The sequence below is a fragment of the Procambarus clarkii genome, chromosome 50, assembly GCF_040958095.1.
Source record: "Procambarus clarkii isolate CNS0578487 chromosome 50, FALCON_Pclarkii_2.0, whole genome shotgun sequence".
NCBI lineage: Eukaryota > Metazoa > Arthropoda > Malacostraca > Decapoda > Cambaridae > Procambarus > Procambarus clarkii.
The window spans coordinates 26,269,496-26,285,837 of record NC_091199.1 but is presented as its reverse complement, the minus strand read 5'-3'; the positions used below and the strand labels follow the sequence as shown (position 1 = coordinate 26,285,837).

General features: G+C 44.2%; 1 protein-coding gene across 1 annotated transcript in view; it reads left to right on the top strand.

The window, feature by feature from the left end:
* The window catches only part of LOC138351625 (ficolin-1-like), a 228,286-nt gene extending 212,697 nt beyond the window's left edge, over positions 1 to 15,589 (top strand). The window contains exon 8 of the mRNA XM_069303623.1: positions 14,815 to 15,589. The gene's annotated coding sequence lies outside the window, so the exon portion shown is untranslated. The remainder of the gene's footprint in view (positions 1 to 14,814) is intronic.
* Positions 15,590 to 16,342: the final 753 nt, after the last annotated feature.

The window sequence follows — 16,342 nt, the reverse complement described above, 5'->3', positions numbered from 1 at the left end:
TGGTGGTTGTGATGAGCTGGTACTTGTGGTGGTTGTGGTGAGCTGGTACTTGTGGTGGTTGTGGTGAGCTGGTACTTGTGGTGGTTGTGGTGAGCTGGTACTTGTGGTGGTTGTGGTGAGCTGGTACTTGTGGTGGTTGTGGTGAGCTGGTACTTGTGGTGGTTGTGGTGAGCTGGTACTTGTGGTGGTTGTGGTGAGCTGGTACTTGTGGTGGTTGTGGTGAGCTGGTACTTGTGGTGGTTGTGGTGAGCTGGTACTTGTGGTGGTAGTGGTGAGCTGGTACTTGTGGTGGTTGTGGTGAGCTGGTACTTGTGGTGGTTGTGGTGAGCTGGTACTTGTGGTGGTTGTGGTGAGCTGGTACTTGTGGTGGTTGTGGTGAGCTGGTACTTGTGGTGGTAGTGGTGAGCTGGTACTTGTGGTGGTAGTGGTGAGCTGGTACTTGTGGTGGTTGTGGTGAGCTGGTACTTGTGGTGGTTGTGGTGAGCTGGTACTTGTGGTGGTTGTGGTGAGCTGGTACTTGTGGTGGTTGTGGTGAGCTGGTACTTGTGGTGGGTGTGGTGAGCTGGTACTTGTGGTGGTTGTGGTGAGCTGGTACTTGTGGTGGTTGTGGTGAGCTGGTACTTGTGGTGGTTGTGGTGAGCTGGTACTTGTGGTGGTTGTGGGGAGCTGGTACTTGTGGTGGTTGTGGTGAGCTGGTACTTGTGGTGGTTGTGGTGAGCTGGTACTTGTGGTGGTTGTGGTGAGCTGGTACTTGTGGTGGTAGTGGTGAGCTGGTACTTGTGGTGGTTGTGGTGAGCTGGTACTTGTGGTGGTTGTGGTGAGCTGGTACTTGTGGTGGTTGTGGTGAGCTGGTACTTGTGGTGGTTGTGGTGAGCTGGTACTTGTGGTGGTTGTGGTGAGCTGGTACTTGTGGTGGTTGTGGTGAGCTGGTACTTGTGGTGGTTGTGGTGAGCTGGTATTTGTGGTGGTTGTGGTGAGCTGGTACTTGTGGTGGTTGTGGTGAGCTGGTACTTGTGGTGGTTGTGGTGAGCTGGTACTTGTGGTGGTTGTGGTGAGCTGGTACTTGTGGTGGTTGTGGTGAGCTGGTACTTGTGGTTCCAGGTAAACTCTATGGACAATTTTTGTTTGTTTTCAAAATCGCGCATTTTCAAACACCAATTTCGGTTAAAGCGATCATAAAAGTTTATTAAGAGTTCTTATGAGGAAAAAATTTTCATGGAAGTTTGTAAAGAGCTCTTATGGGGAAACTTAAAAAAATTCAGAGTATTCAGAATTTTTTTTCTTTTTCAAGAAAATTTTTCATATCAGAAATTTGAGAAAAGACCATTTTCAGAGAATATTGTCATAGAAGTTTTGTTAAGGAAAACAGACATCTTAGCCATGACATTTAGTTTTGATATCCAAATATGGCTATTTCACCTGAAAGAGACACATTTTCTTCAGAGTTTTTTTATGACCAAAAATTTGACAGAGACCATTTGATGACCGAAATTTACCGAAATTTGACAGATTATTTAAGACTCAAATATGACAGACATTATCTTAGACGAAATAATTTTAAAAAACATGTAAGACTGAAATGAGACAGAGATTATTTTAGACCCAAATATTGTCAGAGTCCAGTAAAAAGATCTTAATTATTCAGAGTCCAGTTTATGCCCAAAAATCACCAGAGTCCAGTAAAGACGGAAAATTAGTCAGAGACCAGTTTAAGACCCAAAATTCATAAGAGTACAATAAAAGACCAAACTTAGTCAGAGTGCCATAAAGATCGAAAATTGGTCAGAGATCATTTTAAGACCAGAATAATTTAGAGTTTTACTTACACCTACGTTCTTAAAGAGTTTTTATGGAAGAAATTCAAATAATATCAGAGTCCACTTTGAGACCAAAATACGTCAGAGACCGCATTTATAAGTGTAGTTTCAATATTAACCTATCAATTTCCCTGAAATTTTAAAGTCATATTTCAGACGTAGTAAATCCAACCGAGTTAGTAAGCAAGTTCTAGCTCCAATCCTCCTCCTTAGTTCCCCTTGCATATCATCATTAGTATCTAACCAATTCTTTCAGATTTAAAACATAGTTATTTCAGGGGGCATTAGGTTCCAATTTGCCTAAATATGCAATAAATGAAATCTCGTTAATTAATTAAGACAGAGTAAAATATGGCCAATGTAGTTACTGAGTTTCAGATTTTGTCCCCTGCTTTAGTTCGCTCCTGTAAATTCACTACTATCAGACCAAATCCCCTGAGATTTAAAACCCCAACTACATTTCAGACCCCTGTAAAATAAATCAACATGTAAATTACCGAGCTCCAGCTCATGTCCTCCGCTTTAGTTCATCAAAATTATTTCAGATCAAGATGCTCTCCTGTCTATCAAAGTAAACATATCCTGTCCTTTAATAAACTTTTTGTATTCAGCTATGTAAATATTTACTAACGTGCTAATATTCACATGGTCAGATTGCACCCTACTCTCATTACCCTTTGTTTACCCAAGTAAGCAATAATCACAAGGTCAAAAATCACACCTTACCCTTTCCCTCCCTTACCTTCTCATCCTTTAGCTTCCCCAATCCCTTTTGCCCATATCTCCCCACTTCCACTCCCCCCCTTACCTTCTCATCCCTTACCTCCCACGCCCCTTACCTTCCCACTCTATTATCTCTCCACACCCTTAAACTTTCTACTCTATTATCTCTCCACACCCTTTACCTTCCCCCTTTCCTTCTCATCCCTTATCTCCCCCTTCATCTCTCCCATTCCCCAACTTATCCAAACCTTCAATAATCCTAAAGTATTTGTATATTTTCTGTGTTCTTCACTGTGTTCTTCGCATTTCCTTCCATTTTTTCTTTGTCATATTCTCCATGTTTTCCGTTGTTCTTTGTCATGCTTTCATGTTCATCACATGTTCTCTGTACAAATTTTATACACAATATTCATGTTCATGTGTTCTTTCTCATGTTTCTTGCTAATTCAATGTATTCTTCGCATTCTCTTACACGTTCTATATGTTCTTTGTCATGTTCCCCATATGTTCACTGCCTTCATCAGTTTCTCTTACATTTTTTCTGTGTTCTTTGTCATATTCCCCACAAGTTCACTGTGTTCATCTCACTCTCGTTCATGTTCTCTACAAATTCCCCTCATGTTCTCTATGTTCTTTGCCATATTCTCCGTGTTCTCTGCAAGTTCATATTACCCACAAAATCACTGTCTTCGTCAGCTTTTCATACATGCTTTCTGGGTTCTTTGTCATATTCGTCAATCAACAGCAAATAACCATGTTCATCATGTTTCCTTGTCATTGCGTAACTAAAATTATTCGTGAGTCAACTAAAATAGTCATGTATAGCTTCGTTCAACAATTTTTTCACTAAAATTATTTTTCAATCAACTAAAAATAGTCATGTTCAATATATTTTCTTGTCAATTTTAACTAAAAGTTTTCATCAATCAACTGATAATAGTCGCGTTCATCATCTTTTCGTGTCATTCCTGTCATAAAAGTTATTCCCAGAGACATTAGAAATCTATCTCAGTCATTAAAGATATTCTCTCTCAGTCATCAAAGATATTCTCTCTCATCAAAGTTATTCTCAGAATCATTAAAAATTATTCTCAGAGACATCAAAAGTTAATCTCAGAGACATCGAGATTAACTTTTAACTCAATTTCGTTCATTAAAGTTACTCTCTAAGTTATCAAAAGTTGTTCTCTAAGACATCATAGTTATTCTCAGTCATCAAAGGTAATCTGTAAATCACCTTCACTCATCAAAGGTAATCACTAAATCCCCTTCATTCATCAAAGTTATTCTCTAAGTCATCACAAGTTGTTCTTTAAGACATCAAAGTTATTTTCAGAGTCATCAAAAGGTATTCTCATGTCCTCAAAAGTTAATCTCTAAGTCATCTAAGTAAATCTCAGTCATCAAAGTTGTTCTCTAAGTCACCAAAAGTTATTCTCAGAGTTGTTAAAAAAAGTTAATCTCCGTCATCAAAAAGTTATTCTCAGAGACATCAAAGTTATTCTCAGCACCACCAAAGGTAATCTCAGTCATCAATTTTGTTCTTTAAGACATCAATGTTGTTCTCTAAGACATCTTCAGGAATAAAAATTTTGTCCAAAATGTAACTAGTTAAACTTTTCATATCAAACTTGCACTTCTGCTAAAATATATATATCTAACCTAACCTAATCTATTCTATCCTATTCCTCCCCTAACTGATGTAACTTACCTAATCAAACTTACCTAACTTAACTTGTATAATCTAACTTAACCTAACCTAATGCAACTTACCTAACCTAACCTATCCTAACATAACTTACGTAACTCAACCCACCCTACCTAATCTAACCTAACCTAACTTAACCTAACCAAACTTAATCTAACCTAACTTAACTTGCATAATCTAACCTATCCTAACTTAACTAACCTAACCCAACCTAACCTAACTTAACCTATCCTAAAGATAACTAACCTAACCCAACCTAACCTAACTTTTATAACATATCATAACTTATCTACCCTTACCCTCCTAACCTCCCCAACCTAACCTTTACTTAGCTTATATTCTATCATACTTTTCCCTCTTTAACCTAACCTCGTTTTGATCTTAGTATATTTATTAGATTTTATGTAATTTGTTCTTATCCTCCACCCTTTAACCTAACCTTTCAAATGTAGTTTATTGTGTTTTAACATATTGTTGAATATATTATCCTTAACCTAACCTCACAGATGTAGTTTTGTTTATCCTTTTTGTAAATTTTTACCCAAATTCTTAGGTTAAGATTTAGGAAGGTAAGGGTAAATAAGTTATGATACGTTATATAAGTTAATTAAGTTATGTTAGGTTAGGTTGGGTTAGGGTAGTTATCTTAAGGATAGGTTAAGTTAGGTTAGGTTGGGTTGGGTTAGGTTAGTTAAGTTAGGATAGGTTAGGTTATGCAAGTTAAGTTAGGTTAGGTTAATTTAGGTTAAGTTAGTTAAGTTAGGCTAGGTTAAGTTAGGTTAGGTTAGGTTTGGTTAGGTTAGGTTAGTTAAGGTAGGATAGGCTATGTTATGCAAGTTAACTTAGATTAGGTTAAGTTAGGTTACGTTATGTTTAGGTTAGGTTAAGTTAAGATAGGTTAGGATAGGTTAAGTTAGGTTAGGATAAGTTAGGTTAAGTTAGGTTAGGTTGGGTTAGGTTTGGTTGGGAAATTTATGTTAAGTTAGAATAGATTAAATTAGGTTAGGTTAAGTTAAGATAGGTTAGGTTAGTTAAGTTAGGATAGGTTAGGTTATGCAAGTTAAATTAGGTTAGGTTAGGTTAAGTTAGGTTAAGTTAGGTTAGGTTAGGTTAAGTTAGGTTAGGTTAGGTTAGGTTAAGTTAGGTTAGGTTTGGATAAGTTAGGTAAGATACATTAAGTTAGGTCAGGTTAGGTTAGTTAAGTTGGGATTGGCTAGGTTATGCAAGTTAAGTTAGATTAGGTTAAGTTAGGTTTAGTTAGGTTAAGTTAGGTTAGGATAGGTTGGGTTAGATTAGGTTGGGTTAGGTTAGGATAGGTTAGGTTATGCAAGTTATGTTAGGTTAAGTTAGGTAATTTATGTTAAGTTAGGATAGGTTTAGTTAGGTAATTTACGTTATGTTAGGATAGGTTAAGTTAGATTAGGTTAGGATAGATACATTAAGTTAGGATAGGATAGGTTATGCAAGTTAGATTAAGTTAGGTTAGATTAAGTTAGGTTAGGTTATGTTAGGTTTGATTAGGTTCAGTGCGTTGGGTTAGGTAAGTTATGTTAGGATAGGTAAGTTGCATTAGGTTAGGTTAAGTTAGAATATCTAAGTAAGGATAGGTAAGTTACATTAGGTTAGGTTAGTTAGCTTAAGTTAGGTAAGTTTGATTATGTAAGTTACATCAGTTAGGGGAGGAATAGGATAGAATAGATTAGGTTAGGTTATATATATATTTTAACAGAAGTGCAAGTTTGATATGAAAAGGTGAACTAGTTACATTTTGGAGATAAATTTTATGCTTAAAGATGTCTTAGAGAACAACATTGATTACTGAGATTACCTTTGATGGCTCTGAGAATAACTTTGATATCTCTGAGAATATCTTTTTGATGACTGAGATTAACTTTTTGATAGCTTTTGATAGTTATTTGAGAATAACTTTTGGTGACGTAGAGAACAACTTTGATGATTCAGATTAACTTTGATGACATAGAGATTAACTTTTGAAGACACGAGTAGTAGTTTGACTTCTTTGAGTGTGTCTTATTGGGGTCTTTGAGTGTATCTTTGATGTCTTTGAGTCTGTTATTGATGTGTTTGATTGTTTCTTTGACAACATTTCTTACTTACCGACATATAATTTTAGTTAGGAAAGTATTGAACGAAGCAACTCTTGACTATTTTCAGTTGATTAACAATAAAGTTAGTTATGAACAGTGTTCGAAAGTTTCCGTTAACTATTTTAAGTAAGTGAAAAAAGGATATTTTAGTTAAGAACAGATTTGAACGAGGTTAATCCTGACTAATTTTTAGTTGATTGTCGAAATTTTTTTGTTACAAACGACAAGAAAAAACGATGAACATGGCTATTTTCAGTTGATTGATGAATAAGTTTAGTTAAAAAAAGACAAGATGATGAATGCGACTATTATCAGTTGATTGATGAAAACTTTTAGTTAAGTTGACAAGAAAATATGTTAAACATGACTATTTTAGTCGATTGACGAATAATTTTAATTAAGCAATGACAAGGAAACATGATGAACATGGTTATTTTCTGTTGATTGGCGAATAAGTTTAGTTAAGAAATGATGAAAGTGACTATTTTTTAGTTGATTGACGATGGATAAAGTTAGTTATTAACAGTGTTGGAAAGTTTCCTTTGACTAATTAGCTAAGAGAAAAAGATTATTTTAGTTAGGAAATGTGTTGAACGAGGTTAATTCTGACTATTTTTCATTGATTTACGAATGATTTAGTTTAGGAACGTTAAGAAAAGAATGTCTTGGTACATTTGATTTTAATGAACGCGTAGGAGAATACGGGGAACATGACAATGAACCCAGAAAACATGTAAGAAAAGCTGACGAACACAGTGAACTTATGGGTAATATGAACTTGCAGAGAATATGGAAAATATGGCAAAGAACGTAGAGAACATAAGGGGAATTTGTAGAGAACATGAACGAGAGTGAGATGAACACAGTGAACTTGTGGGGAACATGACAAAGAACACAGAAAACATGTAAGAAAAACTGATGAAAGCAGTGAACATATGGGGAACATGACAAAGAACATATAGAACGTGTAAGAGAATGCGAGGAATACATTGAACATGCAAGGAACATGAGAGAGAACACATGAACATGAATACTGTGTATAAAATTTGTACAGAGTACATTTGATGAACATGAAAGCATGACAAAGAACACAGAAAACATGGAGAATATGACAAAGAAAATATGGAAGGAAATGCGAAGAACACTGTGAAGAACAGAGAAAATATACAAATACTTTAGGATTATTGAAGGTTTGGATAAGTTGGGGAATGGGAGAGATGAAGGGGGAGATAAGGGATGAGAAGGAAAGGGGGAAGGTAAAGGGTGTGGAGAGATAATAGAATTTTGAAGGTAAGGGGTGTGGGAGTTAAGGGATGCGAAGGTAATGGGGGAGGGTAAAGGGAGTGAGGAAATGTGGGCAAAAGGGAGTTGAGGAAGCTACGGGATGAGAAGGTAAGGGAGGGAAAGGGTAAGGTGTGATTTTTGACCTTGTGATTATTGCTTACTTGGGTAAACAAAGGGTAATGAGAGTAGGGTGCAATCTGACCATGTGAATATTAGCACGTTAGTAAATATTTACATAGCTGAATACAAAAAGTTTATTAAAAGACAGGATATGTTTACTTTGATAGACAGGAGAGCATCTTGATATGAAATAATTTTGATGAACTAAAGCGGAGGACATGTGCTGGAGCTCGGTAATTTACTTGTTGATTTATTTTACAGGGGTCTGATATGTAGTTGGGGTTTTAAATCTCAGGGGATTTGGTCTGATAGTAGTGAATTTACAGGAGCGAACTAATGCAGGGGACAAAATCTGAAACTCAGTAACTACATTGGCCATATTTTACTCTGTCTGAAATAACTGAGTTTTAAATCTCAAGGGAATTGGTTAGATACTAAAGATGATATGCGAGGGAACTAAGGCAGGGGACGGGAGCTAGAACTTGCTTACTAGCTCGGTTTGATTTATTACATCTGATATATGACTGTTTAAAATTTCAGGGAAATTGGTAGGTTGATACTAAGGTTAATATTGATACTACACTTATAAATGCGGTCTCTGACGTATTTTGGTCTCAAAGTGGACTCTGATGAATTTTGGTCTCAAAGTGGAATCTGATAATATTTGAATTTCTTCCTTAAGAATTCTTTAAGAACGTAGGTGTAAGTTAAACTCTGAATTTTTTCGGTCTTAAAATGATCTCTGACTAATTTTCGGTCTTAAATGGACTCTGACCATTTTCGGATTTCAACTGAACTCTGATTAATTTAGGTCTTTTACTGGACTCTGATAATATTTGGGGTCTAAAATAATCTCTGTCTTATTTCGGTCATATAAGGTCTTTCAAATTATTTGGTCTAAAATGGTCTCTGTAATATTTGGGTCTAAAGTAATCTCTGTCTTATTTTGGTCTTCAAATGGTCTCTGTCATATTTATGGTCATAAATGGTCTCCGAAGAAAATCGGTCTTCAAATGGTCTCTGAATAATTTTTGGTGTTTAAACTGCTTTCAGTTCATTTTTGGTCTTTTACAGGTGAAACAGCCGTAAATAGATATACAAACTAAAAGTCACGGCTAAGACGTCTATTTTCCTTAACAAAACTTCTATGACAATATTCTCTGAAAATGGTCTTTTTTTTTTTTTACAAATTTCGGTCATAAACTCATATATAAACTCCTATGATTACACGAACTCTGAAATATTTTCATAAAATTTGAACTGTGAAAATTTTTTAATTTCTCCCATAAGAACTCTTACTAACTTCTATGAACATATTCTCCAAAAATGGCGTTTGAAAAATGCGCGATTTTGAAACCAAACAAAAAATGTCTGTAGAGTTTACCTGGAACCCCTAACGGCTTAACCGGCCCATCGCCGAAAAAAAAGAGCCGTTTAAGCCGTCATCCCTGCTACTGGTGTCATGGTGACCGAAGGTGTTTGTTGTCTGCCAGGGGTGGCAGGAAGTGCTCAAGTTGGGTCATGACCGAAGGTGTTGTCTGCCAGGGTGGCAGGAAGTACTCCTGGTAGGACATGACCGAAGGTGATGTCTGCCAGGGTGGCAGGAATTGCTCCTGGTGGGTCATGACCGAAGGTGTTGTCTGCCAGGGTGGCAGGAATTGCTCCTGGTGGGTCATGACTGAAGGTGTTGTCTGCCAGGGTGGCAGGAATTGCTCCTGGTGGATCATGACCGAAGGTGTTGTCTGCCAAGGTGGCAGGAAGTGCTCCTGGTGGGTCATGACCGAAGGTGTTGTCTGCCAGGGTGGCAGGAAGTGCTCCTGGTGGGTCATGACCAAAGGTGTTGTCTGCCAGGGTGGCAGGAAGTGCTCCAGGTGGGTCATGACCGAAGGTGTTGTCTGCCAGGGTGGCAGGAAGTGCTCCTGGAAGGTCATGACCGAAGGTGTTGTCTGCCAGGGTGGCAGGAAGTGCTCCTGGAGGGTCATGACCGAAGCTGTTGTCTGCCAGGGTGGCAGGAAGTGCTCCTGGTGGGTCATGACCGAAGGTGTTGTCTGCCAGGGTGGCAGGAAGTGCTCCTGGAGGGTCATGACCGAAGGTGTTGTCTGCCAGGGTGGCAGGAAGTGCTCCTGGTGGGTCATGACCGAAGGTGTTGTCTGCCAGGGTGGCAGGAAGTGCTCCTAGTGGGTCATGACCGAAGGTGTTGTCTGCCAGAGTGGCAGAAAGTGCTCCTGGTGGGTCATGACCGAAGATGTTGTCTGCCAAGGTGGCAGGAAGTGCTCCAGGTGGGTCATGACCGAAGGTGTTGTCTGCCAGGGTGGCAGGAAGTGCTCCAGGTGGGTCATGACCGAAAGTGTTGTCTGCCAGGGTGGCAGGAAGTGCTCCTCGTGGGTCATGACCGAAGGTGTTGTCTGCCAGGGTGGCAGGAAGTGCTCCAGGTGGGTCATGACCGAAGGTGTTGTCTGCCAGGGTGGCAGGAAGTGCTCCAGGTGGGTCATGACCGAAGGTGTTGTCTTCCAGGGTGGCAGGAAGTGCTCCTGGTGGGACATGACCGAAGGTGATGTCTGCCAGGGTGGCAGGAATTGCTCCTGGTGGGTCATGACCGAAGGTGTTGTCTGCCAGGGTGGCAGGAATTGCTCCTGGTGGGTCATGACTGAAGGTGTTGACTGCCAGGGTGGCAGGAATTGCTCCTGGTGGATCATGACCGAAGGTGTTGTCTGCCAAGGTGGCAGGAAGTGCTCCTGGTGGGTCATGACCGAAGGTGTTGTCTGCCAGGAGGGCAGGAAGTGCTCCTGGTGGGTCATGACCGAAGGTGTTGTCTGCCAGGGTGACAGGAAGTGCTCTAGGTGGGTCATGACCGAAGGTGTTGTCTGCCAGGGTGGCAGGAAGTGCTCCTGGTGGGTCATGACCGAAGGTGTTGTCTGCCAGGGTGGCAGGAAGTGCTCCAGGTGGGTCATGACCGAAGGTGTTGTCTGCCAGGGTGGCAGGAAGTGCTCCAGGTGGGTCATGACCGAAAGTGTTGTCTGCCAGGGTGGCAGGAAGTGCTCCTCGTGGGTCATGACCGAAGGTGTTGTCTGCCAGGGTGGCAGGAAGTGCTCCAGGTGGGTCATGACCGAAGGTGTTGTCTGCCAGGGTGGCAGGAAGTGCTCCAGGTGGGTCATGACCGAAGGTGTTGTCTTCCAGGGTGGCAGGAAGTGCTCCTGGTGGGACATGACCGAAGGTGATGTCTGCCAGGGTGGCAGGAATTGCTCCTGGTGGGTCATGACCGAAGGTGTTGTCTGCCAGGGTGGCAGGAATTGCTCCTGGTGGGTCATGACTGAAGGTGTTGACTGCCAGGGTGGCAGGAATTGCTCCTGGTGGATCATGACCGAAGGTGTTGTCTGCCAGGGTGGCAGGAAGTGCTCCAGGTGGGTCATGACCGAAGGTGTTGTCTGCCAGGGTGGCAGGAAGTGCTCCTGGAGGGTCATGACCGAAGGTGTTGTCTGCCAGGGTGGCAGGAAGTGCTCCTGGAGGGTCATGACCGAAGCTGTTGTCTGCCAGGGTGGCAGGAAGTGCTCCTGGTGGGTCATGACCGAAGGTGTTGTCTGCCAGGGTGGCAGGAAGTGCTCCTGGAGGGTCATGACCGAAGGTGTTGTCTGCCAGGGTGGCAGGAAGTGCTCCTGGTGGGTCATGACCGAAGGTGTTGTCTGCCAGGGTGGCAGGAAGTGCTCCTAGTGGGTCATGACCGAAGGTGTTGTCTGCCAGAGTGGCAGAAAGTGCTCCTGGTGGGTCATGACCGAAGATGTTGTCTGCCAGGGTGGCAGGAAGTGCTCCAGGTGGGTCATGACCGAAGGTGTTGTCTGCCAGGGTGGCAGGAAGTGCTCCAGGTGGGTCATGACCGAAAGTGTTGTCTGCCAGGGTGGCAGGAAGTGCTCCTCGTGGGTCATGACCGAAGGTGTTGTCTGCCAGGGTGGCAGGAAGTGCTCCAGGTGGGTCATGACCGAAGGTGTTGTCTGCCAGGGTGGCAGGAAGTGCTCCAGGTGGGTCATGACCGAAGGTGTTGTCTTCCAGGGTGGCAGGAAGTGCTCCTGGTGGGACATGACCGAAGGTGATGTCTGCCAGGGTGGCAGGAATTGCTCCTGGTGGGTCATGACCGAAGGTGTTGTCTGCCAGGGTGGCAGGAATTGCTCCTGGTGGGTCATGACTGAAGGTGTTGACTGCCAGGGTGGCAGGAATTGCTCCTGGTGGATCATGACCGAAGGTGTTGTCTGCCAAGGTGGCAGGAAGTGCTCCTGGTGGGTCATGACCGAAGGTGTTGTCTGCCAGGGGGGCAGGAAGTGCTCCTGGTGGGTCATGACCGAAGGTGTTGTCTGCCAGGGTGACAGGAAGTGCTCTAGGTGGGTCATGACCGAAGGTGTTGTCTGCCAGGGTGGCAGGAAGTGCTCCTGGTGGGTCATGACCGAAGGTGTTGTCTGCCAGGGTGGCAGGAAGTGCTCCAGGTGGGTCATGACCGAAGGTGTTGTCTGCCAGGGTGGCAGGAAGTGCTCCAGGTGGGTCATGACCGAAAGTGTTGTCTGCCAGGGTGGCAGGAAGTGCTCCTCGTGGGTCATGACCGAAGGTGTTGTCTGCCAGGGTGGCAGGAAGTGCTCCAGGTGGGTCATGACCGAAGGTGTTGTCTGCCAGGGTGGCAGGAAGTGCTCCAGGTGGGTCATGACCGAAGGTGTTGTCTTCCAGGGTGGCAGGAAGTGCTCCTGGTGGGACATGACCGAAGGTGATGTCTGCCAGGGTGGCAGGAATTGCTCCTGGTGGGTCATGACCGAAGGTGTTGTCTGCCAGGGTGGCAGGAATTGCTCCTGGTGGGTCATGACTGAAGGTGTTGACTGCCAGGGTGGCAGGAATTGCTCCTGGTGGATCATGACCGAAGGTGTTGTCTGCCAGGGTGGCAGGAAGTGCTCCAGGTGGGTCATGACCGAAGGTTTTGTCTGCCAGGGTGGCAGGAAGTGCTCCTGGAGGGTCATGACCGAAGGTGTTGTCTGCCAGGGTGGCAGGAAGTGCTCCTGGAGGGTCATGACCGAAGCTGTTGTCTGCCAGGGTGGCAGGAAGTGCTCCTGGTGGGTCATGACCGAAGGTGTTGTCTGCCAGGGTGGCAGGAAGTGCTCCTGGAGGGTCATGACCGAAGGTGTTGTCTGCCAGGGTGGCAGGAAGTGCTCCTGGTGGGTCATGACCGAAGGTGTTGTCTGCCAGGGTGGCAGGAAGTGCTCCTAGTGGGTCATGACCGAAGGTGTTGTCTGCCAGAGTGGCAGAAAGTGCTCCTGGTGGGTCATGACCGAAGGTGTTGTCTGCCAGGGTGGCAGGAAGTGCTCCAGGTGGGTCATGACCGAAGGTGTTGTCTGCCAGGGTGGCAGGAAGTGCTCCAGGTGGATCATGACCGAAGGTGTTGTCTACCAGGGTGGCAGGAAGTGCTCCTGGTGGGTCATGACTGAAGGTGTTGTCTGCCAGGGTGGCAGGAAGTGCTCCTGGTGGGTCATGACCGAAGGTGTTGTCTGCCAGGGTGGCAGGAAGTGCTCTTGGTGGGTCATGACCGAAGGTGTTGTCTGCCAGGGTGGCAGGAAGTGCTCCAGGTGGGTCATGACCGAAGGTGTTGTCTGCCAGTGTGGCAGGAAGTGCTCCTGGTGGGTCATGACCGAAGGTGTTGTCTGCCAGGGTGGCAGGAAGTGCTCCTGGTGGGTCATGACCGAAGGTGTTGTCTGCCAGGGTGGCAGGAAGTGCTCCTGGTGTGTCATGACCGAAGGTGTTGTCTGCCAGGGTGGCAGGAAGTGCTCCTGGTGGGTCATGACCGAAGGTGGTGTCTGCCAGGGTGGCAGGAAGTGCTCCTGGTGGGTCATGACCGAAGGTGTTGTCTGCCAGGGTGGCAGGAAGTGCTCCTGGTGGGTCATGACCGAAGGTGTTGTCTGCCAGGGTGGCAGGAAGTGCTCCTGGTGGGTCATGACCGAAGGTGGTGTCTGCCAGGGTGGCAGGAAGTGCTCCTGGTGGGTCATGACCGAAGGTGGTGTCTGCCAGGGTGGCAGGAAGTGCTCCTGGAGGGTCATGACCGAAGGTGTTGTCTGCCAGGGTGGCAGGAAGTGCTCCTGGTGGGTCATGACCGAAAGTGTTGTCTGCCAGGGTGGCAGGAAGTGCTCCTGGTGGGTCATGACCGAAGGTGGTGTCTGCCAGGGTGGCAGGAAGTGCTCCTGGTGGGTCATGACCGAAGGTGGTGTCTGCCAGGGTGGCAGGAAGTGCTCCTGGAGGGTCATGACCGAAGGTGTTGTCTGCCAGGGTGGCAGGAAGTGCTCCTGGTGGGTCATGACCGAAGGTGGTGTCTGCCAGGGTGGCAGGAAGTGCTCCTGGAGGGTCATGACCGAAGGTGTTGTCTGCCAGGGTGGCAGGAAGTGCTCCTGGTGGGTCATGACCGAAGGTGTTGTCTGCCAGGGTGGCAGGAAGTGCTCCTGGTGGGTCATGACCGAAGGTGGTGTCTGCCAGGGTGGCAGGAAGTGCTCCTGGAGGGTCATGACCGAAGGTGTTGTCTGCCAGGGTGGCAGGAAGTGCTCCTGGTGGGTCATGGCCGAAGGTGTTGTCTGCCAGGGTGGCAGGAAGTGCTCCTGGTGGGTCATGACCGAAGGTGTTGTCTGCTTCGTGGTAATGGGTTTATATCTTTGTGTAACGTTTGTGTTCTGGAATGTATTCAGTTGTATATTTACTTGTGTTGCTTGGCTGTTTTATGTTGTATTTATTTGTGGTGGTGGTTGTCGGACTTGTATTTATGGACTAATTTATGCAATAATCATTATGAGACTTATATTTAGCCATTATACTAATTTCTTTATAGTTGTCTTTATATTTATTATTCAGTTGTCGTTATACCCAAATTTTAAAACAAAATTAATTTAACTGGACAAAGCTTATTGTAAATTATTTAAACTTTTGATTTCTCAAGTTCTTGTTCTTGTTGCTTATTATTGTAATTTTGACTCTCGTAGTTATACAGTAAACTGTAAATATAAACTTTTTTAAATATGTAACATTTTGATGTATACATTTGCAGTATGGAGTGACCAGCCCCAGGGACCAGGTGGTGACCCGTGACCAGCCCCAGGGACCAGGTGGTAACCCGTGACCAGCCCCAGGGACCAGGTGGTGACCCGTGACCAGCCCCAGGGACCAGGTGGTGACCCGTGACCAGCCCCAGGGACCAGGTGGTAACCCGTGACCAGCCCCAGGGACCAGGTGGTAACCCGTGACCAGCCCCAGGTGGTGACCCGTGACCAGCCCCAGGGACCAGGTGGTAACCCGTGACCAGCCCCAGGGACCAGGTGGTAACCCGTGACCAGCCCCAGGTGGTGACCCGTGACCAGCCCCAGGGACCAGGTGGTGACCCGTGACCAGCCCCAGGGACCAGGTGGTGACCCGTGACCAGCCCCAGGGACCAGGTGGTGACCCGTGACCAGCCCCAGGGACCAGGTGGTGACCCGTGACCAGCCCCAGGGACCAGGTGGTGACCCGTGACCAGCCCCAGGGACCAGGTGGTGACCCGTGACCAGCCCCAGGGACTAACTGAGGCCGGACCTAGTTATCCTCACATAATTAACCAACTTTTCCACCCATGATTTTAAGTTAAACAATAAAACTCAACACAATACTTTTTTCCTCTCCTGGAGGAAATATTTGATGTGTTGAGGTTAACAATTAGTAAAATTAATCTCAGTATCCTATATGCTTTATTCCATATGTTTATGCATTATTTGCTTTTGATACCTGAGATTATGACTCCTAGATATTTCTCCAATAAATTCTTCAGATGTTTAATATTGTCCTGGTGATATATGGAAACTCTAGTATTATTATTACTAAGATCAAATCCCAACATTTTACAGCATTAAGCTGCATCCGCTAATGTTTTGTCTACGTGGAAAGTCTATACAGATTGTCTTTTAGCTTTTTTGTGAGTTTAACTGCCACATGGAAGTTAATTCCACATGGGATTTAACTCTATTCACGCCAACTCTCTGCTGTCTTTATTAATAACCAAGGTGTAATCCAACTTAAGACAAACCGCCATTACCGTGTGTGTCTCCAGCTCTTTAGTCTTGTGAGGCGCAGGATCAAAGTCCTTTTTGACGTCAAGTTATAGAAGGTCACAATCCTTCCTACTATCACCTGGAAATTTACAAGAACAGAATGACAAATTTCTTAAACATGAACGGCCCTTAGTGAAACCTTTTCAAGGGGAAAATGAATGGCTTTGGCAATTATCAATTATATCAATTTGCAGCAATTGGCACCCCATCAGCAACCATCCATCACTCCGGTACTCTGCTCGAGTCTAATAATTAATTAAATATGGAAGACAATGGGTCACTAAGCTTTGCTTTACCTTACTTAAGCACCCTGGATAATGTTTTGTCTGGCTCTGTAGACTAGTTTGCCTTTAGTTTGCATATTTGTTTAATAACTTTCTCGCTAGTAACTACTAAACTAGTCCTCTCGACCTTCAAAGATTTGTTCTGCTGAATGCATAGTTAAGTTGGTTTAGGAACTACAAAAATGAATTTATTTGAAATACGTCACATTTC